Source organism: Elaeis guineensis, unplaced genomic scaffold (genome assembly GCF_000442705.2).
Source record: "Elaeis guineensis isolate ETL-2024a unplaced genomic scaffold, EG11 Super_Scaffold_1000045, whole genome shotgun sequence".
Lineage (NCBI taxonomy): Eukaryota > Viridiplantae > Streptophyta > Magnoliopsida > Arecales > Arecaceae > Elaeis > Elaeis guineensis.
This window is the reverse complement of record NW_027332425.1, coordinates 1,979,989-2,005,357: the sequence shown is the minus strand read 5'-3', so window position 1 is coordinate 2,005,357 and position 25,369 is coordinate 1,979,989.

The following is a 25,369-nucleotide window of genomic DNA, read 5'->3' as shown; positions in this document are numbered from 1 at the left end:
GCGCTTAGAATTACGCCCTGGTGGGAGTTTCGAAAGGACTCTTCGGATCGCCATAATCGGGAAAAGGCTCCAGCACGGGCGCATTAAATGATAAGATTTCGAGGGCGGTCGTGTGCAGAATTCAAGGAAACGACTTCGGCTATGAAATTTTTTTGTACTTCTTCGATCAAAACTCGAACTCGAAAGTAGGGGACTGGTGTTGGGTACAAAATACCCCAACAGCCGAAGTTCGCACCAGGAGTGACCCTCCGGGATTCTGCCAACTTCCGACCTACGGTGGCATCTCTCCGAACCTCTCTGGCGACCGAGCCTCCGCAACATTCTCAAGTTTTGCCAACGGATCAACCCCTACTAGCATTGACCAGATTCTTCACGGCAGACGGGCTCCTACGGGGGTCGGACTTCACCGACTTTGACTGCGTGAGGACTTCACCCGGACTCCTACGGGAGCCGGACTTCATCCCCGACTTCGACTGCAGGAAGACTACGTCCAGACTCCTACGGGAGCCGGACTTCGCCCCCAACTTCACTTGCAGGAAGACTTCGCCCGGACTCCTACGGGAGCTAGACCTCGTCCCCGACTCCGATTGCAGAAAGACTCCGTCCGGACTCCTACGGGAGCCGGACTCCACCCACGACTTCAATCACAGGTAGACCTCGTCCGGACTCCTACGGGAGCCGGACTTCGTCCCCGACTTCGACTGCAGGAAGACTTCGTCTGGACTCCTACAGGAGCCGGACTTCGCCCCCAACTTCACTTGCAGGAAGACTTCGCCCGGACTCCTACGGGAGCCGGACCTCGTCCCCGACTCTGACTGCAGAAAGACTCCGTCCGAACTCCTACGGGAGCTGGACTCCGCCCACGACTTCAATCACAGGTAGACCTCGTCCGGACTCCTACGGGAGCCGGACTTTGCCCCCAACTTCACTTGCAGGAAGACTTCGCCCGGACTCCTACGGGAGCCGGACCTCATCCCCGACTTCGGCTACAGGAAGACTTCGCCTGAACTCCTACGGGAGCCGGACCTCATCCCTGACTCCGACTGCAGGCAGACTTCGTCCGGACTCCTACGAGAGCCGGACTCCGCCCATGACTTCACCTGCAAGCAGACTTCGTTCAGACTCCTACGGGATCCGGACTCCACCCACGACTTCAATTGCAGGTAGACTTTATCCGGACTCCTGCGGGAGCCAGACTTCATCCCCGACTTCGACTGCAGGAAGACTTCGTCCGGACTCCTATGGGAGTCAAACTTCGAGCTCCTGTTGCAAGTGACCCACTCCGAGTTACCGCTGCAAACGAACTACTTCAAGTTCCTACCACGAGCGGCCTTGGTCGAGACTCCTCGACAAATGATTCCCGTCCGGGCTTCTACGAAATCGGACTCCAACCGAACTTCGGCCGACAGGCCTGGACCCCCTGGCAGGCCACGGTAACGGCCACGACTCTGCTCCACTTCCTGCGATGGATTCCACGTGGCTCCATCACTCCTTGGCAGGCCACAGTAACGGCCACGACTCTGCTCCACCTCCTGCGAAGGTTTCTACGCGGCTCCACCACTCCCCACAATAGTTTCCACGTGGCAGGCCACAGTAATGGCCGCAAATTTGCTCCACTCCCTGCGGCGGATACTGCAAGGCTCCACTACTCCCTGGCAAGTCGCGACAACGAACGCCGCTCCACTCCCTGCAACTGATTCCACGTGGCGAGCCATGGTGACAGCCATGACTCCACCCCATTACTCTTCATGATAAATTTCTCCTGGCCCCGTGCGGCCCACGACGAGGTGGTTACAAACAATCACTATCAATCCGTTGCTCCCTCTGCCTATAAAAAGGGGACCCCAGATACGTTATTCTCTAAGCTCTCATTTCTTACCTAAAAACTCTGCTAAAATTTCCGTTCGAGCACTCCATTCTTGTTGAGGCAGAGAACTGACTTGAGCATCAGAGGGTCTTGTCGGAGCAACCCCACCTCCGATTTAGACTTCTTTTGCAGGTCTCGGCAGCAACCGCGACTCCCTCGACTCCAGCTTCTCCGACGCAGACGGATTTCTGCACCAACAATGATCATACCAGTGATAAAACTATTTCTGTGTTATCTAATGAAGAATAATTTATAGCTGATATGATAGATTTCTTTAAAAATCTTGAAGATAGACAGAATCAATTGGAGACATTTTTTATCTTAGTCAAAACCCAAAAATCCAAAATCTCTAAAACCTCTGTAGAAACTGAAAATCTTTATACCATGGATGAAGTTTTCCAATGACTAAGGCAAATTAAACAGAAAGTCAGAAACCTAGTTTAGATGAGTTAATTAAAGAACAAGTTCTTATAAAAAATGAATTAGCCCTACTTAAAGAAGAGCTGAAAATCATTGAGAAAATTTCTATTAAAGAAACAACTAAAAGAGAAGCTCTATCTAAAATAAATAGAAAATTAAAAGCTCCAATAACTAGTGAAGAAAATACATCTAAAGATTTTTTAGGATCAATTGACAGATATATAAAACAAAAATGATACTGTGAAATCCTTTTCAAACTAAAAGTGGGCTATAGCTTTAAACATAAAGCTTTAATTGACTCTGGAGTTGATATTAACTATATGAGAGGAGATCTAATTCCTCTTATATATTGTGAAAAATCAACTCAAAAAATTCAGACAGCAAATAGGAGAAATTTGAGGATACATTATAAGATTCCTGAAGTTCATATTTGTGTAAAGAAGATTTATGTCAAAACCTCTTTCTTATTAATTAAGTCCTTAAAATAAGGAGTTATATTAGGAAATCCCTTTTTAACTCAAATCAAACCCTCCATAGTTACAAATGAAGGCATATCTGCCTTTATAAAAGAAAAAAATGTTATGTTTAAATTCTATTCAGAACCAGAAGAATCTTTTAGATCTTTTGAAAAAATCTATGAAAGTAGAAATTATAAATAAATTATCTAATAAATTCTCTTTGAATGACAGGAAGAAAGAAGTAGCATCTACTTCAGGAGAAAAAGATTTAAAATTATTATACTCATCTTTTTATTTTAACATGAATGTTAATGAAGGAGAATACCTATCCAGTTTGAACAACTCTGAAGAAGGTAAAATTCTTAATCTTAAAACTCCTCATCCTTCACCCCTTATCTCTCTAGAAGGGCAATCAAAAAAAAAATATGTAATGAGCCAAAAAAAAGGATGAGTTATTTGAAAAAAGTGAAAGAAGATTTAATGCTTGATCTTCAGAGCTTTTTTTTTGACAAAATAATGCAACCTCATGAAGCCAAAGAAATATTCAGAGAATTATATCCCAATCTTGCAATGAAGTGGTACTGGTCAATACTTATCATACCAAACATCAACATCAAAGTAACTCAAACTATGATCAGAGCACTATACAAGGGATTGGTCAGAAAAGTTACTGTCGATTGCTCTTATCCTATGGACATATTTTCAAATGTAGTTGCTACTATTCTAAAGCAAGCTCGAAAAGGCAGAAGAAAATTAGATATATTGATATGTAGCTGTTAGATGTGTGCCCTAGATGCCAGATCGACTGACACATTCCTGTATAGATCTAAGGGCAAATTTATAATTTTGACTATAAATAAATAAAAGAATTATTCTTCTATAAAATTGTGTACATTGTGTCTGTGATACATCCTTTTAGTTAGTGAGAATGTAAATTCATATTTTCAAGAGTTAAAAATTTAAGGCATGAATTCACATAACTAACTCATAAACAGCTCTTGACCATAGGATCATCACGAAGATGGTGATCGATCCAGAAGGTTGGTGTACGATCACTTTCTTAGGGTAGATGTGTTTTGAGTCTACAGTGTGGAGACACCAGAGTAAGAGTATATTCATTGAAAATGAGAGTACTGAGCGTGACCACTTCGAGCAGTCATAAGGAAGTCTACCTTCTCGTCGATGACTAGCTCGATGCTGCAATTGTGTGTCTCGATCTTTGACCTGAGGTGCATCAACAGTTCACCTTGAGTATGTTATAGTTTGACTATACCATAACTCGATCTCCTAGCCATTCAAAATTCTGAGGTGTATGTTGGCTGTGGCATATTCATTGTAGGAACTAGGTCGCACCAAGATGGGATCTATCAACCTCGATAGATGAGAGGAGTAGTCCTATGATAATTGAAAGATCGTGTCCTTAAGCCCATGGCCATGGCAAAGTGAAATAATAAAAAAGAGTTTTCCATTAAGATTTTACATCAGACTTAGATCGATCGATTAACTCATATGACTGATGTTGGGTTTGATGAGTTCACCTTAACTCTAATTCAGTCGGGACTCATGATAGAGAAATTCAATCACATAGGTAACTGCACTGAGAGGTTCATCTTCAGTTCTGATGGGCTGTCATTACATACTGCTAGGTGTCACTGATAGATTTTGGGAGCAATTAGAATGATATTGATGATTGATCATTCTAATTGTCTGAATCAAAAAAGTTTTGATCCATCGAAAGGAGTTTTGATGATGTCGATGAGATCACGACATGTCTCATTATCATACGGAATTAAACCTAACTAGGTCACACAAACAAGGGTTAGAATCTGGATGTCATCAATTGGGCTAACCCAATTAATTTGGATTAGATCCAATTAGGTTCAAGAAAATCGTGCTAGCACACGATTGAGCCTAACTTTCTCCTCGTGTAATCTTTTCTGTCTCTATTGAGTCAAATGTGATTTGACTCATCCAGAGAACCTTGAAAAAGTTTTTCTCAGTTTAAATGAAGCTTGTCCTACTCAGAAAAGATTTATCTTAATTCATGAGATGAATTTAAGACAACACCTGCTAATTTCTAGCACCTGCCAATTTCATTTTAGGACATCTGTCAAAAGTTGACACATGGGTCTTAAACTAAAGAGGGCTCATTGGAGGATTTTTATGGAGTGTCCACATGCCAAAATCCAAATGAATTGGGTGCCATAATCAGATTATGGCATGAGCCCAATTGGATTAAAGTGGGCACCCCAAATGGATAAGAACCAAAGAGTCCTGATAAACATGGACTCTTTGGCGCCACCTTGATTGAGCTTATCCAATGTTGGTGAGAACTTAGGAGAGAGGGTGGGGTTCTTATCTGATGTGATCAGATGACATCACTCCACCAATCAAAATTTTTTCAAAATTTATTGGAATTTTTTGATTGGTTGAATGATGTGGCACTGTGCAGCATATAGGGTCTATATAAACCCTGCTGTGCCTAGGGTTTCGTAAAAAAAATTATTTTATGCACAAAACCTAATAGCTGCCATCCCCTCCCCTCTTCTCTACATCTTCCCTACTCTTCTTCCTCCCCTCTTCACGTCCAAAGAGTTGGACATCCATCTGGCAAAGATCCAAGGCGTGGTGACGCCTGGAACAGAAGGCTGTAGGACATCTTCGACAGGCTGCTGCTCCAACTTCAAAAGGAGTTCTGAAGCACTTTCAAATTAGATAAAGATCTAATTTTTGGAGTGTAGATTCACAAGGAGAAGATGTTCTAGATCTGTCCAAGTCGATACTGGTAGAGGTCAGGTGCTTATATGGCTACATCAGAACCTCAGGCTGTGCAGAGATCATCTACAGGGTAATCAGATTACCCTTGAGGTACTTCTTCTTTCATCATTGATTTAGATTTAATTTTAGATTTTAAATATCAGATAATAAAATTATATCTAGAGAATTAGATCTAAAATATGTAGGATAAATTTTTTAAAAATTATTCTACTCCAGATTTGATGAAATCTGGAAGATCCTACGAGGAAAAGTGGTTTCCCCCCTCCAAGTGGTATCAGAGCCAGGTTGTTGGCTCTATTTCAGATCTATTTTAGATCTAATTTTAATTTTTATTTATCTGATATTAAAAAATTTCAGATGTCACATCAAATATGATAATATCTAAAATTAAAATATTTAAAATTAAATCTAAGAAGATCTAATATGCATAAGATGCATGACTAGACTAGGATTAGTTGAATCCATGAATGGTCTTAAGTTTTATATTTTAATGAGATTAAAATATGAATTAAATCTAATTTATTTTTTATTTTTTTAATATTATAAGTGTTATAATTAGATTAAAAAATAGAAAATAAAATTTTATTTTTTTCATAGAATTGATCTGTTGCATGTCTAGACTAGTTGTAGAATTGTTCTAGTAACTTGTCTAGAATAGTTTTTATTTTGAATAGTTTAATTTAAATTCTATTTTTTAGATATTATATATGATGTATCAAATCTGAAGGCATATTAATTAGATTGATTTTTGATACATGAGATGTATGCAAAGCATATATTAGTTAGATCTTAAATTATATATGTGATATGTTAATTTAGATCTAACTAGTTTTGTAGTTAAATTTATATTTCTGATTAAGGTGTTCCTCATGGCCGTCCGGTCATAAGAACAAAGTAGAGTTTTAAGACCCTCTCTTCCCATTTAATGGGGTGTTCATATGACGTGTAGGGGTGCCGTGCATTCATCCTTAATCAGAAATCAAAACTTACTTTTCTACAAAACCCTAGATCCTGAAATCCTAGGATTTATTTTACATGCTTTGTTTATGAACCCAAACTTAATGAATTAAGCTTATGAAATTAAGTTAGGTCTAAAATTGAGAACTTCAGATCTAAGATATTTTCATAAAATTGAGTTCAGATTTGGGTAGCTCAATTAGGTCTAGCGGTTGATCAAACCGAATCAAGAGTTGGTTAGGTAGGATCATGAAAGCTAATACTTGACCAGCCTAATAAGATTAAGTCTGGGTCAAGGTTGAATCACATTTAGATGTGACTCGATCAAGTTAAGACCTAATTTGGCTCAGTGGTTAGAACTTGGATTGTAGGCTAACCCAAGTAGTTCTGGTTCGACAATTTGGTGTCTAAGGTAAGTTGGGCAGATGCGACCGATTAGTTTTTAATTAGGAGCTACTCGACTCGAATGCGTTCTTATCGAGTTAATGGCATATCCCTCCCACCAGTCTCACTTACTTGGCCATATGTGTCGACTCAGTTCTGATTAGAGGTGGCTAACAATTCGAGCTAACCCATGCCACTAGATTAGTCATAATTGTTATGACTATGTCAAGTCAAGTTTAATGAAACCTAAATAAATCTTCCTTAAAAAATATTAAGTCTAGGTCTTCCACCATTGTGGATGTGCGGGCCCTTTCCGGAGTTGATTGTTCTCGACTGATTATAGTGGCTCAGTTGCACTGGAAAGATGCAACCATGTCCATTAGGCATTGGATGCTACGGATTAGAGGATGGGTTGGGCTCAATATTCCAGATACAGTGAGGGACCCAATCAGAAATCTAGTTCGTGCAAATGATGGGTTTGACTTAACTAAGGATTGGAGCAATATCTCGGACACAGTGAGCTTCATGAATTAGAGATCAAGTTTTGGGTGCACCATGATTAGAGAATCATTGGACAAGAGTTGTCCACTCATCGGTTGATCCATCACCAATAACTGTTAGGTGAGATGGTGAGCCAGTCGGTGAGACCGCACCACCCATTAAAAATCATTGATCATGAAGATTTTCACATCTCTACCAAGGGAGTGTAGGGATCTGAGAAAATAGTGGAAGCTAATTTGTTTAAAAATAAAAACCCTAAATAAATTGGTTGAGTCTGATTACAAAATCTAACTAGAAACTTTTGACTCTCTATAGGAAACATGTCTGCCTCAAACCCCCTGACCAAAATTTTAGACACCCATAGACTGACTAGACCTAATTTCAAAGACTGATTGAGGAACTACAGAATTATTCTGGATTTCAAAAAATTAACTCATGTCTTGGATCAAGACCCACCTGCCATACCATCACGTCCGACTACTGAACAGAGAGTGTCTCTGAAAAAATGGATGGATGATGATAACAAAGCAAGGTACTACATGTTGGGTGCAATGTCTGATGACTTGCAGTGCCAACATGAGAACATTTTGACTACCCACCAAATGTTGGCTCACCTACAAGAGCTGTTTGGTGATCAGAGTCGTGCGGCCAAGTATCAGGTCTGTCAAAGACTTTTTAAGGCCAAGATGCGTGATGGGCAGTCAGTCCAAGATCATGATTTGACAATGATCAAGGATCTTGAGAAGCTCAGTATCATCTTAGACAAGAATTTTCAGATTGATGTGATCCTTCAGTCCTTATCCGATGCATATGGTTAGTTCATCATGAACTTTATATGCATAAGATGCAGTGTACCTTGGCCGAGTTAATGAACATGCTGGTTACAGCTGAGCTTTCTATGAAGGGTTCAAAAGGTTCAGTTCTTACTGTGGAGCGGACTTCTTTCAAGAAAAAATCTTTTGAAAAGAAAAAGAAGTTTGTGAAAAAGCAGAAGGTGGATGGGAAGAAGAGGAAGCGAAACTATCCTTAATACCTGGCCACCCTGAAGAACAAGAAGGATGGTTCTTCTGGAGGTATGCTCATTTTAGAATCTAATCTTACGGTTTTTTCTGCATCCAGTTGGGTGCTTGACTCTGATTCTAGTGCTCATTTGTGCACTTCTATGCAGGGTCTTGAGGAGAGCAGGAAGATGAAGGATGGGGAGATGATCCTATGCATCAGAAATGGAGCAAGGGTTACTGCTGTGGCCATGGGAACCTACCTTCTGCGATAACCGTTAGGATTAGATTTAGTTTTAAGAGACTGTTATTATGTGCTTACAGCAAGCAGAAATTTGATTTCTGTTTCATGTTTAGCACAAGAAGGCTATGTGATTAGCTTTCATAAGGACCATTGTAATATTTTTTATGAAAATAATAAAGTTGTAGATGGTTTTCTTATTAACGGTCTCTATCAGCTACATATTGATGTATCTGTATTTAATATTGAGCAAAATATGAATGCCATAAGAATTAAAAGGCCTAGAGATAGTCTAAATGATAAGTATCTATGGCACCTAAGGCCAGGTCATATAGCGGAAGACAGGGTTAACAAATCGGAGAAATCTGGGCTATTGAGTCCGTTGACTTTCGAGTCATATCCAGTTTGTGAATCATGCCTTCAAGGCAAAATGACCAAGCTTTCTTTTATGGGACATGGGAAAAAAACCACAGACCTACTTGCCCTAGTACATACGGATGTGTGCGGCCCATTTGATGTGCCGGCTAGAGGCAACTACATCTACTTCATTACCTTTACCGATGATATGTCTAGGTAAGGGTATGTGTTTCTAATGAAACACAAGTCTGAAGCTTTTGAAAGGTTCAAAGAATTCAGACATGAGGTAGAAAAACAAACAGAAAAGCCCATTAAGGTTCTTCGATCAGATCGAGGAGGTGAATAACTTAGTCGAGAGTTCTTAGACTATCTTAAGGATAATGGCATAGTCTCTCAATGGACTCCACCTGGAATGCCTCAACTCAATGGAGTTTCAGAACGGAGAAATCGGACCCTATTAGATATGGTCTGTTTTATGATGAGCTTCACAGACCTCTCTGAGTTTCTTTGGGGATATTTTCTCATGACAGTAATTTATGTATTGAATAGGGTTTTCTCTAAAACCGTTCCTACCACACCGTATGAGATATGGCATGGTAAGAAGTCAAGTCTGAATCATCTCAGAATTTAGGGTTGTCCGGCTCATGTCAAGAGACAGCAGGCGGACAAGTTAGAGTTCAGATCTTTTAGAGCTCGATTCATAGGATATCCTAAAGAGTCATTAGGATACTATTTCTATATTTCGAAAGATCACAATGTGATTGTGAGTCGAAATGCTATTTTTCTTGAAAAATAGTTTATTCAAGATGGTGGCATCGGAAGAATAGTTAAGCTCAAGGAGAATGTCTCCCAAGAGCAATGAGCTTAAGAACCTGAGGAACCTAATCAATCAGAACCAGTCCCAACACAACCTCTTCCACCTCGTAGATCGACTAGGATTTTCCATCCTCCTGAAAGGTACTTAGGTACCATACAAGAGAAAGTAGAGGAAATATTTTTTATGGAAAAATAGGGCTCATGGTGATGATCCCAAGACCTATGATGAGGTGATATTAGATATCGACTCTGAGAAATGGTTAGAGGCAATGAGATCAGAAATTGACTCGATGCACTCAAACCAAGTCTGGATCTTGGTAGATCCGTCTGAAGGTATTGTACCTATTGGGTGTAAATGGATCTTCAAAAGAAAGATAGGTGCAGATGAAAATATGGAGACATTCAAGGCTAGGCTCGTAGCGAAAGGTTATAGTCAGTGCGAAGGCATTGACTATCAGGATACCTTTTCATCCGTAGCCATGCTAAAATCCATCCGCACATTGCTTGCTATTGCAGCCTATTTCGATTATGAAATATGATAGATGGATGTGAAAACGGCGTTCTTAAATGGACATCTTGAGGAAGATATCTATATGGAACTGCCGCTTGGTTTCACATCCAGTGATGATGATCACAACATCTGCAAGCTGCAAAGGTCCATTTATGGACTTAAGCAAGCATCTCGGAGTTGGAATACTCATTTTAATGATGTGATCAAAATATTTGATTTCATCAAGAATGAGGAGGAACCATGTGTGTTCAAAAAGGTCAGTGAGAGCGCAGTTGTCTTCCTCGTATTGCACGTAGATGACATCCTCCTAATTGGGAATGACATTCCCATGTTGACCTCAGTCAAAGCATGGTTGTCTAAGGAGTTCTCTATGAAAGATCTAGGAGAGGCATCCTTTATACTGGGTATTAAGGTCTATAGAGATAGACCAAATAGGATGCTCAGACTTTCACAGAAGATGTACATAGAGGAGGTGCTAAAAAGATTTAACATGAAAAACTCCAAAAGAGGTTTATTACCTTTTAGACATGGCATTCATCTCTCCAAGAAGATGTGCCCTAGCACACCTGAGGAGATTGAATGCATGAGCAAGATCCCTTATGTTTCGATAATAGGGAGCCTCATGTATGCCATGCTATGTACATGACCTGATATAGCCCATGCTGTGAGTGTCACAAGTAGATATCAGTCAAATCCAGGCGAAGAGCACTAGACTTCTGTGAAATGTATCCTTAAGTACTTAAGAAGGACTAAGGATATGTTTCTAGTCTTTGGGAATGGAGAACTCCAGATTCAGGGATATACAGACTCAGACTTTATGTCTGATATAGATGATTGAAAGTCGACATCTGGGAGTCTGTTCATTTGCAATGGTGGTGCAGTTAGCTGGAAGAGTTCCAAGCAGACGGTGATTGCTGATTCCACCATGGAGGCAGAATATATTGCTGCATCGGAAGCTGCGAAGGAGGCATTCTAGTACAAGAAGTTTGCCGTAGAGCTTGGAGTGATGTCATCGGATGCCATATCTCTTTACTGCAACAATAATGGTGCCATAGCCCTAGCTAAGGAGCCAAGGTCTCACCAGAAGTCCAAGCACGTCGAGCGATGATTCCATTTGATCCGTGATTACCTCGAAAAGGGTTATGTTGAGGTCAAGAGAGTCAACTCCACAGATAATGTGGCAGACCCGCTGACTAAGCCATTGGGCCAACAGAAGATTGAAGCCACAAACAATATGGCAGACCCGCTCACAAAGCCATTAGGTCAGCAAAAGATCGAAGCCCACCTTGAGAAGATGGGACTTAGATATGTAGCCAATTGGCATTAGTTCAAGTGGGAGTTTGCTAGATGTGTGCCCTAGATGCTAGATCGGCTGACACATTCCTGTACAGATCTAAAGAAAAATTTATAATTTTGACTATAAATGAATAAAAGGGTTATTCTTCTATCACATTGTGTACATTGTGTCTGTGATACATCCTTTGAGTTAGTGGGAATATAAATTTATATTTTCAAGAGTTAAAAATTTAAGACATGAATTTACATAACTAACTCATAAATAGCTCCTGACCATAGGATCATCATGAGGATAGTAATCGATCTGAAAGGTTGGTGTACGATCACTTTTTTAGGGTAGATGTGTCTTGAGTCTATGGTGTGGAGACACCAAAGCGAGAGTACAGGTATTCGTTGAGAACAAGAGTACTGAGCGTGACCACTTCGAGCAGTCATAAGGAAGTCTACCTTCTCATCGATGACTAGCTCAATGCTGTAGTTGTGTGTCTAGTTCTTTGACCTAAGGTGCATTGACAGTTCACCTTGAGTGTGTTATAGTTTGACTACACCATAACTTGGTCTCCTAGCCATTCGAAATCCTGAGGTATATGTTGGCTGTGGCATATTCATTGTAGAAACTAGGTCGCACCAAGATGGGATCTATCAACCTCGATAGATGAGAGAAGTAGTCCTATGATAATTGAAAGATCGAATCCTTAAGCCCATGGCCATGGCAGAGTGAAATAATAGAAAAGAATTTTTCATTAAGATTTCACATCGGACTCGGATCGATCGATTAGCTCATATGACTGATGTTGGATTTGACGAGTTCACCTTAACCCTAATTCAGTCAGGACTCATGATAGAGGAACTCAATCACACAGGTAACTGCATCGAGAGATTCATCTTCAATTCTGATGGGTTGCCATCACATACTGCTAGGTGTCACTGATGGATTTTGGGAGCAATTAGAATGATATTGATGATCGATCATTCTAATTGTCTGAATCAGAAAAGTTATGATCCATCGAAATGAGTTTCGATGATGTTGATGATGAGATCATGACATGTCTCATTACCATATGAAATTGAATCTAACTAGGTCACACAAACAAGGGTTAAGATCTAGATGTCATCAATTGGGCTAACCCAATTGATTTGGATTAGATCCAATTAGGTTCAAGGAAATCATGCTAGCACACAATTGAGCCTAACTTTCTCCTCGTGTAATCTTTTCTGTCTCTACTGAGCCAAATATGATTTGACTCATCCAGAGAATCTTGAAAAGATTTCTCTCAGTCTAAATGAAGCTTGTCCTGCTCAGAAAAGGCTTGTCTTAATTCATGAGATGAATTTAAGACAACACCTACTAATTTTTAGCACCTGTCAATTTTATTTTAGGATATCTGTCAAAAGTTGACATATGGGTCTTAAACTGAAGAGGGCTCATTAGAAAATTTTTATGGAGTGTCCGCATGCCAAAACCCAATTGAATTGGGTGCCATAATCAGATTATGGCATGAGCCCAATTGGATTAAAGTGGGCACCCCAAATGGATAAGAACCAAAGAGTCCTGATAAACATGGACTCTTTGGCGCCACCTTGATTGAGCTTATCCAATGTTGGTGCCAACTTAGGAGAGAGGGTGGGGTTTTTATCTGATGTGATCAGATGACATCACTCCATCAATCAAAATTTTTCCAAAATTTATTAGAATTTTTTGATTGGTTGAATAATGTGGCACTGCACAGCATACAGGGTCTATATAAACCCTGCTGTGCCTAGGGTTTCGTAAAAGAAATTATTTTATGCACAAAACCCAATAACTGCCACCCCATCTCCTCTTCTCCATGTCTTCCCTACTCTCCTTCCTCCCCTCTTCACATCCAAAGAGTTGGACGTCCATCTGGCAAAGATCCAAGGCGTGGTGACGCCTGGAACAGAAGGCTACAGGACATCTTCGACAGGCTGCTGCTCCAACTTCAGAAGGAGTTCTGAAGCACTTTCAAATCAGATAAAGATTTAATTTTTGGAGCATAGATTCATGAGGAGAAGACATTCTAGATCCTATCCAAGTAGATACTGATAGAGGCCAGGCGCTTGCGTGGCTACATCAGAACCTCGGGCTGTGCAGAGATCATCTACAGGGTAATCAGATTACTCTTGAGGTACTTCTTCTTTCATCATAGATTTAGATTTAATTTTAGATTTTAAATATCAGATAATAAAATTAGATTTAGAGAATTAGATCTAAAATATATAGGATAATTTTTTTAAAAATTATTCCACTCCAGATTTGATGAAATCTGAAAGATCCTACGAGGAAAAGCGGTTTTCTCCCTTCAAGTGGTATCAGAGCCAGGTTGTTGGCTCTATTTCAGATCTATTTTAGATCTGATTTTAATTTTTATTTATCTGATATTAAAAGATTTTAGATGTCACATCAGATGTGATAGGATCTAAAATCAAAATATTTAAAATTAAATCTAAAAAGATCTAACATGCATAAGATGCATGACTAGACTAGGATTAGTTGAATCCATGAATGGTCTTAAGTTTTATATTTTAATGAGATTAAAATATGAATTAAATCTAATTTATTAGATATGGTCCATTTCATGGTGAGCTTCACCGACCTTCCAAAATTTTTTTGGGGACATTGTCTCATGACAGCAATTTATGTATTGAATAGGATTTTCTCTAAAACTGTTCCTACCACACCATATGAGATATGGCATGGTAAGAAGCCAAGTCTGAATTATCTCAGAATTTGAGGTTGTCCGGCTCATGTCAAGAGACAGCAGACAGACAAGTTAGAGTTCAGGTCTTTTAGAGATCGGTTCATAGGATATCTTAAAGTGTCATTAGGATACTATTTTTATATTCCGAAAGATCATAATGTGATTGTGAGTCGAAATGCTATTTTTTTTGAAAAATAGTTTATTCAAGATGGTGGCATCGGAAGAATAGTTAAGCTCAAGGAAAATGTCTCCCAAGAGCAATGAGCTCAAGAACCTGAGGAACCTAATCAATCAGAACCAGTCCAACAAACCTCTTCCACCTCGTAGATCGACTAGGGTATTCCATCCTCCTGAAAGGTACTTAGATACCATACAAAAGGATGTAGAGAAAATGTTCCTCATGAGAAATAGGGTTCATGGTGATGATCCCAAGACCTATGATGAGGTAATATCAGATATCGTCTCCGAGAAATGGCTAGAGGCAATGAGATCAGAAATTGACTCAATGCACTCAAACCAAGTCTGGACCTTGGTAGATCTATCTGAAGGTATTGTACCTATTGGGTGTAAATGGATCTTCAAGAGAAAGATAGGTACAGATGGGAATGTGGAGACATTCAAGGCTAGGCTCGTAGCAAAAGGTTATAGTCAGTGCGAAGGTATTGACTATCAGGATACCTTCTCGTCCGTAGCCATGCTAAAATCCATCCGTACATTGCTTGCTGTTGCAGCCTATTTCGATTATGAAATATGGTAGATGGATGTGAAAATAGTGTTCTTAAATGGATATCTTGAGGAAGATATCTATATGGAACAGTCGTTTGGTTTCACATCCAATGATAATGATCACAGGATCTGCAAGCTACAAAGGTCCATTTATGGACTTAAGCAAGCATCTCGGAGTTGGAATACTCATTTCAATGATGTGATCAAAATGTTTGGTTTCATCAAGAATGAGGAGAAATCATGTGTGTTCAAAAAGGTCAGTGAGAGTGCAGTTGTCTTCCTCGTATTGTACAAAGATGACATCCTTCTAATTGAAAATGACATTCTCATGTTGACCTCAGTCAAAGTATGGTTGTCTAAGGAGTTCTCTATGAAAGATCTAGGAGAGGCATCCTTTATACTGGGTATTAAGGTCTATAGAGATAGACCAAATAAGATGCTGGGACTTTTACAGAAGATGTACATAGAGGAGGTGCTAAAAAGGTTTAGCATGGAAAACTCTAAAAGAGGTTTAGTACCTTTTAGATATGGCATTCATCTCTCCAAGAAAATGTGCCCTAGCACACCTGAGGAGATTGAACGCATGAGCAAAATCCCTTATGCTTCGGCAATAGGGAGCCTCATGTATGCCATGCTATGTACACGACCTGATATAGCCCATGCTGTGAGTGTCACAAGCAGATATCAGTAGAATCCAGGCGAAGAGCACTGGACTTCTATGAAATGTATCCTTAAGTACTTGAGAAGGACTAAGGATATGTTTCTAGTCTTTAAGAATGGAGAACTCCAAATTCAAGGATATACAGACTTAGACTTTATGTCTGATATAGATGATTGAAAGATATCTTAGAGTCTGCTCATTTGCAATGGTGGTGCAGTTAGCTGGAAGAGTTTCAAGCAGACGGTGATTACTAATTCCACCATGGAGGCAGAGTATATTGCTGCATCGGAAGCTGCAAAAAAGGTATTCTGGTACAAGAAGTTTGCTGTGGAGCCTGAAGTGATGTCATCGAAAGCCATCCCTCTTTACTGCGACAATAATGGTGCCATAACCCTAGCTAAGGAGCCAAGGTCTCACCAGAAGTCCAAACACATCGAGCGGCGATTCCATCTGATCCGTGATTACCTCGAAAAGGGTTATGTCGAGGTTAAGAGAGTCGACTCCACAGACAATGTGGTAGACCCACTGACAAAGTCATTAGGCCAGCAAAAGATCGAAGCCCACCTTGAAAAGATGGGACTTAGATATGTAGCCAATTGGCATTAGGTCAAGTGAGAGTTTGTTAGATGTGTACCCTAGATGTCAGATTGGCTGACACATTCCTATACATATCTAAGGATAAATTTATAATTTTGACTATAAATTAATAAATAGATTATTCTTCTATCACATTTTGTACATTGTGTCTGTGATACATCCTTTGAGTTAGTAGGAATGTCAATTCATATTTTCAAGAGTTAAAAATTTAAGGCATGAATTTACATAACTAACTCATAAACAGCTCCTGACCATAGGATCATCACGGGGATGGTGATCGATCCGGAAGGTTGGTGTATAATTTCTTTCTTAGGATAGATGTGTCTTGAGTCTATGGTGTGGAGACACCAGAGCGAGAGTACAGGTATTCATAGAGAACGAGAGTACTGAGCGTGACCACCTCGAGTAGTCATAAGGAAGTCTACCTTCTCGTCGATGACTAGCTCGATGCTATAGTTGTGTGTCTAGTTCTTTGACCTGAGGTGCATCGATAGTTCACCTTGAGTATGTTATAGTTTGACTAAACCATAACTCAGTCTCCTAGCCATTCAGAATCCTGAGGTATATGTTGGCTGTAGCATATTCATTGTAGGAACTAGATCGCACTAAGATGGGATCTATCAACCTCGATAGATGAGAGGAGTAGTCCTATGATGATCGAAAGATCGAGTCCTTAAGTCCATGGCCATGGCAGAGTGAAATAATGGAAAAAAAGTTTTCCATTGGGGTTTCACATCGGACTTAGATCGATCGATTGATTCATATGACTGATGTTGGATTTGACGAGTTCACCTTAACCCTAATTCAGTCGGGACTCATGATAGAGGAACTCAATCACACAGGTAGCTGCACCGAGAGGTTCGTGTTCAGTTCTGATGGATTGCCACCACATACTGCTAGGAGTCACTGGTGGATTTTGGGAGCAATTAGAATGATATTGATGATCTATCATTCTAATTGTCTGAATCAGAAGAGTTCTGATCTATCGAAAGGAGTTTCGATGATGTCGATGATGAGATCACGACATATCTCATTACCATACGAAATTGGACCTAACTAGATCACACAAACAAGGGTTAGGGTCTGAATGTCATCAATTGGGCTAACCTAATTGATTTAGATAAGATCCAATTAGGTTCAAGAAAATTGTGTTAGCACACGATTGAGCCTAACTTTCTTCTCATGTGATCTTTTCTATCTCTACTGAGCCAAATGTGATTTGACTCATGCAGAGAACCTTGAAAAAGTTTTTTTCAGTCTAAATAAAGCTTGTCCAGCTCAGAAAAGGCTTGTCTTAATTCATGAGATAAATTTAAGACAAGCACCTGCTAATTCCTGTCACCTGCCAATTTCATTTTAGGACATTTGTCAAAAGTTGACATATGGGTCTTAAATTGAAGGCCACTTGGCAAGAGCTTATTGGAGGATTTTTATGGAGCCAAACCATATCAAATTGGGTGCCATAATCAGATTATGGTGCGAGCCTAATTGGATTAAGTGGGCACCCCAAGTGGATAAGGTTGGAGAGTCTTGATAAGATTGGACTCTTTGGCACCAACCTCTCTTTGTCCTTATCCAGTGTTGGTGCCAACTTTGAGATAGAGGCTTGGGTTTTAATTTAATGTGATCAGATGATATCAAGCAACTAATCAAAATTTTTTCAAAATTTATTAGAATTTTTTGATTGGTTGAATGATGTGGCACTGCATAGCATACAGGGTCTATATAAACCCTTCTGCACCTAGGGTTTTAGGAGGAAGTTGTTTTATGCACCAAACCCAATAGATACCACCCCCTCCCTTCTTCTCCACATCCTCCCTACTCTCCTATCTCTCCTCTTCACATCCAAGGAGTTGGACATTCATCTGGTGCAAGGAAAAGGCATGGTGATGCCTGGAACAGGAAGGCCGCAGGACATCTTCAACAGGCTGCTGCTCTAACTTTAGAAGGAGTTCTGAAGCACTTTCAAATCAGATAGAGATCTAATTTTTAGAGCATAGATTTGTGAGGAGAAGATGTTCTAGGTCCTATCTGAGTGGATACTGGTAGAGGCCAGGCACTTGCATGGCTACATCAGAACCTCGGGCTGTGCTGAGATCATCTACAGGGTAATTAGATTGCCCTTGAGGTATGTCTATACTTTTCATACTTTTAGATTTAATTTTAGATTTTAAATATCAGATAATAAAATTAGATCTAACAGATATTAGATTTGAAATAGCATAGGATAAAATTTTTAAATTATTCCACCCCAGATTTGATGAAATCTGGAAGATCCTACAAAGGAAAAAGGTAGTTTTTTCTTCAGAAATACTATGCAATACTGTTGTATACTGTAGCATGTTACTGTAGCATGATAGTAAACAACCGAAATACTATCGAGACTATAAAGTAAACAACAGATTAGTCTCTTAAGGATAAACAACTCTAAGATTGGTAGAGATTATGAAGTAAATAATAGATCAATCAAGATAAACAATCCAAATACCATCTGTAACATATTATAAGATTGTACTAAAAATATAGTATAATCTATCATGCAATCGTGAAGTAAATAATGGAGTGATTATATACTATCAGATTAGTGAATGTACCCTATTTACTTTAAGCTTTTTATTTATTTCTTTGTTTAAATACTGTACTTTATTTTATTATGTTAGTAGTTTTATTTTATTTAAATTTATCTGCTCTTAGTTAAATTTGGGTCTGTACATTTCACTTTGTTTCTATTTACTGTATTTTTTTAGTTAAGTTTTATTTCTTTCTGTTAGTAGTATTTTTCATTTTGGTTTATTCTATGCTTACTTATTTTTGTTTTATTTACTATAGTTATATAGTGATTAGTTTGTTTGCACTGTTAGTCTTATTTATTGTAGTTAGTCGAAGTTATTCAGTTTACTTTTAATTTTTAGTTAGTTTATCTTTTAAGTTTGTTAATCATAGCTTAGTAGTTTACTCAATAGTTTATATTTTATATTTTACTTTTATTAATAGCCTAAAATTTACTCTGTAGTTTATTTAGTGCATTTATGCTTCTGCTCTTATATTAGTTCTTCTTGCTTTTATATCAGTTTGTTTACTTGCAGTCTGGATAGTCTTAATAATTAGAAAATTTAATTCATTAACCTATAGTCTCTAGTTTATATTTAGTTACTAGCTTTTGTTCTCTTATTAATTTTTGTTCATTTATGCTAGTTCTTTATGGCCTTCCAGTAGCCTATGTCCCTTCCATTAGCCTATGCCATGTTCTTTATAGCTTTCCAATAGCCTATGTCCCTTCCATTAGCCTGTGCCTTAATTTAGATTTTTATTTTATGTACTTAGTTTGTCTTTAGACTTTTGTTAGTCTGTGTGTTATATGTCTGAATCCTATTAGTCCTTTACATTTGAGTGTTGTTAATCCTTTACTTTATTTCTTGTAGGATTTACTCTAGTCTATCCTTTATCTCCATTTTGTATGTCTATCTGTTCATCCTCTACCTTTGTTTCCTGTGTCTAAGTAGGTACTATCTATAGGTTTGACCTTCTTTACTCCTTAATTATAATCATTTTGCTTTTACTCCTGAGTTTTGGATGTTGGATTCTAACCACGTAGTGAAAAATAATTTTTAAAATTTTTAAAATAATCAAATCAATAGCCTTATCAAATAAAACTATCGAGCCGAATCCAAAACCCTAGAATCACTTTGCCGATCACGATCAAAGCAAATTCAAGCATGCAAAGAGATAGAAAATTATACTTTAATTGATATGAAAAAGTGGTATATTGATGTTCTCCATAAGATCCCAATATAGAAGTCCTCCAATGGTGATCCATATAGAAGTTGGCCAAAATCCTTCCCAACCAATGCGCTACCGCAACCTTGTCTTCTTAAGAACACTATCGGCTTCGAACTTACGTCATGATTGCACGAAAGCCCAGTTGCCTTTGATCTCACCACTAAAATAACATCAAGAAGACACTCTTCAGATGTCACACAATCTAGAATTTGATTTTTAGCTCCAACATATGAAAAAATTAAATCCTAGGACACTCAAGCAACACTTGCTAAAAATCTCACCACCCTAGTAGCAACTTTTGCCACTCAAAATTCCCTCTTTTTTTCCTCAAAATTTTTTTATATTTTTTTCTTATAGTTTCCACATCCATCCTCTTAATCTAAACGAAAAATCACTATAAGAAACCATCTGGGGCATCCCCTATAAATAGGGGACCAAGGGACATCACATGAGACCATGGGGCACCAACCTTTGGTGCTCCAACTTCCCATGCCCCAAATAAATTCATGGAGTAAATTTTTGGTGATTTAGATATTTGGAGTAAAATAAATTTTAGTCTTTTATATGTCATAAAAATTTAAAATAAATTTAGTATCAAATCATAGGAGAACTGATCAGGAATTTAAGATAACGCGTAATAGTTAAGAGCCTTCATTAAGAAGGACTCTCCACTTCTCACGGCAATTTAAGGTGGGCGGCATTTATTTTTTTCTGTGACTTTTGGTGGATATGGAGGACTCCTTCTCCACTTGAAACTCTTTCAAGTTGGATAAGGATCCAATCCATTGACACAATCTTATTAGGTCAAAGCCAACTAGTCTAGGTTAGCTCAAACAATTTGATCTAAACCAATTTGGGAACTTGGATTAATACAATGTGCTAGTATATCAAATTAATCCATAAAATTTATATTAAACTCTAATTAGATTAGATTAAGATCAAATCTCAAAGTGTGTAACCCATTGGGTTCCAAATCTAATCAGTAGTAGATCCAGAATTTCAACGTAACCCTAATCCGATGAGATTAGGTCACCCAAAGAGTCCCAATCAACTTGGACTCTTCCAAATTGACTCCAGAATTAAACTCTTTTAATTTTGATAAATTCATAAGTCAAAATTGACATCTAGCAATATATCATGACTATCCAAAAGATTTAAAATTTTGATAAAAAATTATCAAAATATTCTTCAATGGTAAGTTCTCATGTAATTCAATCTTTCAGTCAAACAACATCCCAGATGATTTGTAGGCATGAAAATATGTCAAACTCAATCACTTATTATTATGTATCTCGATTAGAAGGTGATGATTCAGATCATAATATACTAAATTTTTTTTTTAATTATCATCCCGCTTTTGCCAAAGACTTCCAGAATCATCATCCTATGAGATCACATAAGATGTTCGCTCCTCTTATTAGGAGTGACTGATCCCTTATTGATCACTCATAACCTCCATACATACTTCACCACATCTAGAACATCTCACACAAGGATCAAAGAATCAAATTAGATAGTGAACCAAAATATGGATCCATGTACACAAGGTACCATGGTGACCTCAGGTCTATGGATCACTTACACAACTCCCACTAGAGAAATATTAGTTGACATGTAAATAAGACTCTATCTGATATTCTCTCATAGGTCAATTCAATAAACTCATTCTCTAATGAGCACCCATATCCTTGTATTAGTGTCATCACATAAGTGGTTGTGAGATCAACCACCCTCATTTATGAGCATGCATAGGACATGAAAGTCTTACCGATATCATTGATCTTCGATTCAATGTACCAATGACTAGAAATATTTTAGATCAGAGCTATCGAAGAATTAGATCTCACTGGTGTGATCTCATCACGGTCCTAAAATAATTGCCCCAACCTATGAGGTTCATTATAATCTTAAAATTAATAAGATGCAGCATATAATGAATCAAAAATACTTATTTTATTAATAATAAATATCAATTTACATGAGTTTGGAAGATAAATTATAAAAATATCCTATCGCATCTCATTTACGATTGACTTGTAGGATATTATTCTTTCAATCTTCCACTTGTACTTAAAGCGAATCATCCCTATACTTGATTCCCATGCTATCAAGATGGCAGTGAAACTGCTGCATTGACAAGGCCTTAGTGCATGGGTCTGCTATATTATTCTTGATGTCAACTCGCTCCACGATCACATCGCATCTATCAACTATCTTCCGAATGAGGTCGAACCATCCTAGGATGTGCTTGGATTTATGGTGAGATCTTGATTTTTTGGCTTGAGCAACTGCCCCAGTATTATCACAATAAAAGGGCACTGGTTGTTCAATCTCTGAAACCACACCCAACTCTGTGATGAATTTTTTTATCTAGACGACCTCCTTAGCAGCCTCACTTGCAGCAATATACTCAGCCTCAATGATCGAGTCAGCAACAGTTTACTGTTTGAAACTTTTTCAACTTACCGCACCACCATACAAGGTGAACACATATCCAGATATCAATTTGCTGTCATCCGAATCAGATTGAAAACTAGAATCGATATAACCTTTCAGTTTTAAATTAGATCCACCATATATCAGAAAAATATCTCTAGTCCTTCTCAAGTACTTGAGTATATTTTTCATAGCTTTTCAATGATCCTCCTCGATATCAGCCTGAAATCTACTTACAATGCCCACGGTATAAGCAACATCAGGCCTGGTACATAACATAGCATATATTATTAATCTTATAGCTGAAGCATAAGGAATAGAACTTGTTGGTGCAGAATTCCATCGATGCCGGAGAAGCTAGAGTCGAGGGGATCACGGCCACTATCGGGACCTGCAAGGAAAGTCTAAATCAGAGTTGGGGGTGCTCTGACAAGACCCTCCGATGCTCAAGTTTCCTCCGGACCCCTCCAGCGATCGACCTTCCACAGTGTCCTCCAAACTCCTGCAGCAGACAAACTTTCATAATGCCTTTTGGACTCTCCTCTCGGTCAACCTTCTGCAGCGTCTTTCGAATTCCACTATCGGTCGACCTTCTGTCGGATTCCTCATGCAACCAAACCTCTCCAACGGACAGTCTTCAGACAAGCTTCTACATTAGACAAATTCCAGACGGACTTCTCTAGCAATCAGACTCCAGTCGGATTTCTCCAACAGAAAGTCTCCGTCCGGGCTTCTACAGTAGATGACTTTCGTCTACAGCACCAACACCTAAGGCACCTAACAACAGTTAACCCGTCAGCAACCTCGAAAATATTCGAGCTTCTCTTAGATTACTGAGATAGAGAGCTATTCCACTCCACCAGACGTCCCAACCGAGCTTCAGCCATCCGGCCCGAACTCCCCGGCAAGTTGCGACAACGGACACCACTCCACTCTCTATAACAAACTCCACGTGGCCCCACCACTCTTTGACAAGTCGCGATAATGGACACCACTCCACTCTCTGTAACAAACTCCATGTGGCCCCGCCACTCTCCGGCAAGTCGCGATAACAGACACCACTACTCTCCGTAACAAACTCCACGTGGCCCCGAACGGCCCACTACCAGGCAGTTACGGACATCGGTATCAATCAGTTATGCTCTCCCGTCTATAAAAGAGAGCCCCAGATACGTTCTCCTCTAAGCTCTAAGCACTATTTCTAAACTCTGCCAAAATCTCATTCGAGTACTCCATTTCTGTTGAAGCAGAGTACTGATTTGAGCATCAGAGGGTCTTGCTGGAGCACCCCCAACTCTGATTTAGACTTTCCTTGCAGGTCCCAGTGGCGGCCATGATCTCCTCAACTCCAACTTCTCCGGCATCGATGGAATTCTGTTGGTGCAGAATTTCATTGATGCCGGAGAAGCTGGAGTCGAGGGGATCATGACCGCCATCGGGACCTGCAAGGAAAGTTTAAACCGGAGTTGGGGTGCTCCGGTAAGACCCTCTGATGCTCAAGTCAGTACTCTGCTTCAACAGAAATGGAGTACTTGAATGGGATTTTAGTAGAGTTTAGAGATAGTGCTTAGAGCTTAGAGAAAAACGTATCTGGGGGGTCTCTTTTATAGACAGGAGAGCGTAACCGATTGATAGCGATGTCCGTAACTGCCTGGTAGTGGGGCATTCAGGGTCACGTGGAGTTTGTTATGGAGAGTAATGGTGTCCGTTGTCACGACTTGCCAGAGAGTGGCGGGGCCACGTGGAGTTTGTTACAGAGAGTGGAGTGGTGTCTGTTGTCGCGACTTGTCGGAGAGTGGCAGGGCCACGTGGAGTTTGTTACAGATAGTGGAGTGGTGTCCGTTGTCGTGACTTGCTGGGGAGTTCGAGTTGGATGGCTGAAGCTTGGTTAGGACATCTGGTGGAGCGGAATAGCTCTCTGTCTCAGCAATCTAAGAGAAGCTCGGATATTTTTGAAGTTGCTGATGGGTTAACTGTTGTTGGGTACGTTAGGCATTGATGCTACAGATGAAAGTCATCTACTGTAGAAGCCCAGACGGAGACTTTCTATTGGAGAAATCTGGCTGGAGTCCGATTGCTAGAGAAGTTCGTCTGAAATTTGTCTGATGTAGAAGCTTGTCTGAAGACTTCTGCTGGAGAGGTCCAGTTGCATAAGAAATCTGACAGAAGGTTGATCGATAGCGGAATTCAGAAGGTGCTATAGAAGGTTGACCGAGAGGAGAGTGTGGAAGGTATTATGGAAGTTCGTTCACTGGAGGAGTCTGGAGGACACTGTGGAAGATCGACCGTTGGAGGGGTCCGAAAGAAATTTGTGCATTGGAGGGGTCTGGTTGGCACTGTTGAAGTCCGGTTGATGCTGTTGAAGGTTGATGGCTGGAGAGGTATGAAAGACATCGGAGACAATCAGTCACTGTAGAAATCTGACTGTTGGAGCCTGTCCATTGTAGAAGTTCATCTAAAATCCATCCGCTGTAGAAGTTCGGACGGAGTCTGATTCTTGCAGAAGTCTGGAAGGAGGTCGCTTACTATAGAAGCTCGGATGGAGATCAATTGCCATGGAAGCCCGGATGGAGATCGCTTATTGTAGAAGCTCGGATGGAGACCAATTGCCGTGGAAGCCTAGATGGAGATCGCTTATTGTAGAAGTTCGACTGAAGTCCGTTTGCAATAGAAGTTCGGACAGAATTTGCTTACTGTAGAAGCTCGAAAGAAATTCAAAAGGCGGTCGACCACTGTAGAAAATTAGATGGAGTCTGGTTACTATAGAAGTCCTACTGCTGGAGATGCCCGAACTTGTTGAAGTCTGAAAGAAGCTCAGAGTAAAGTCGATCATGATAGGAGGAAGTCTGGAAGAGATTCGGAGAG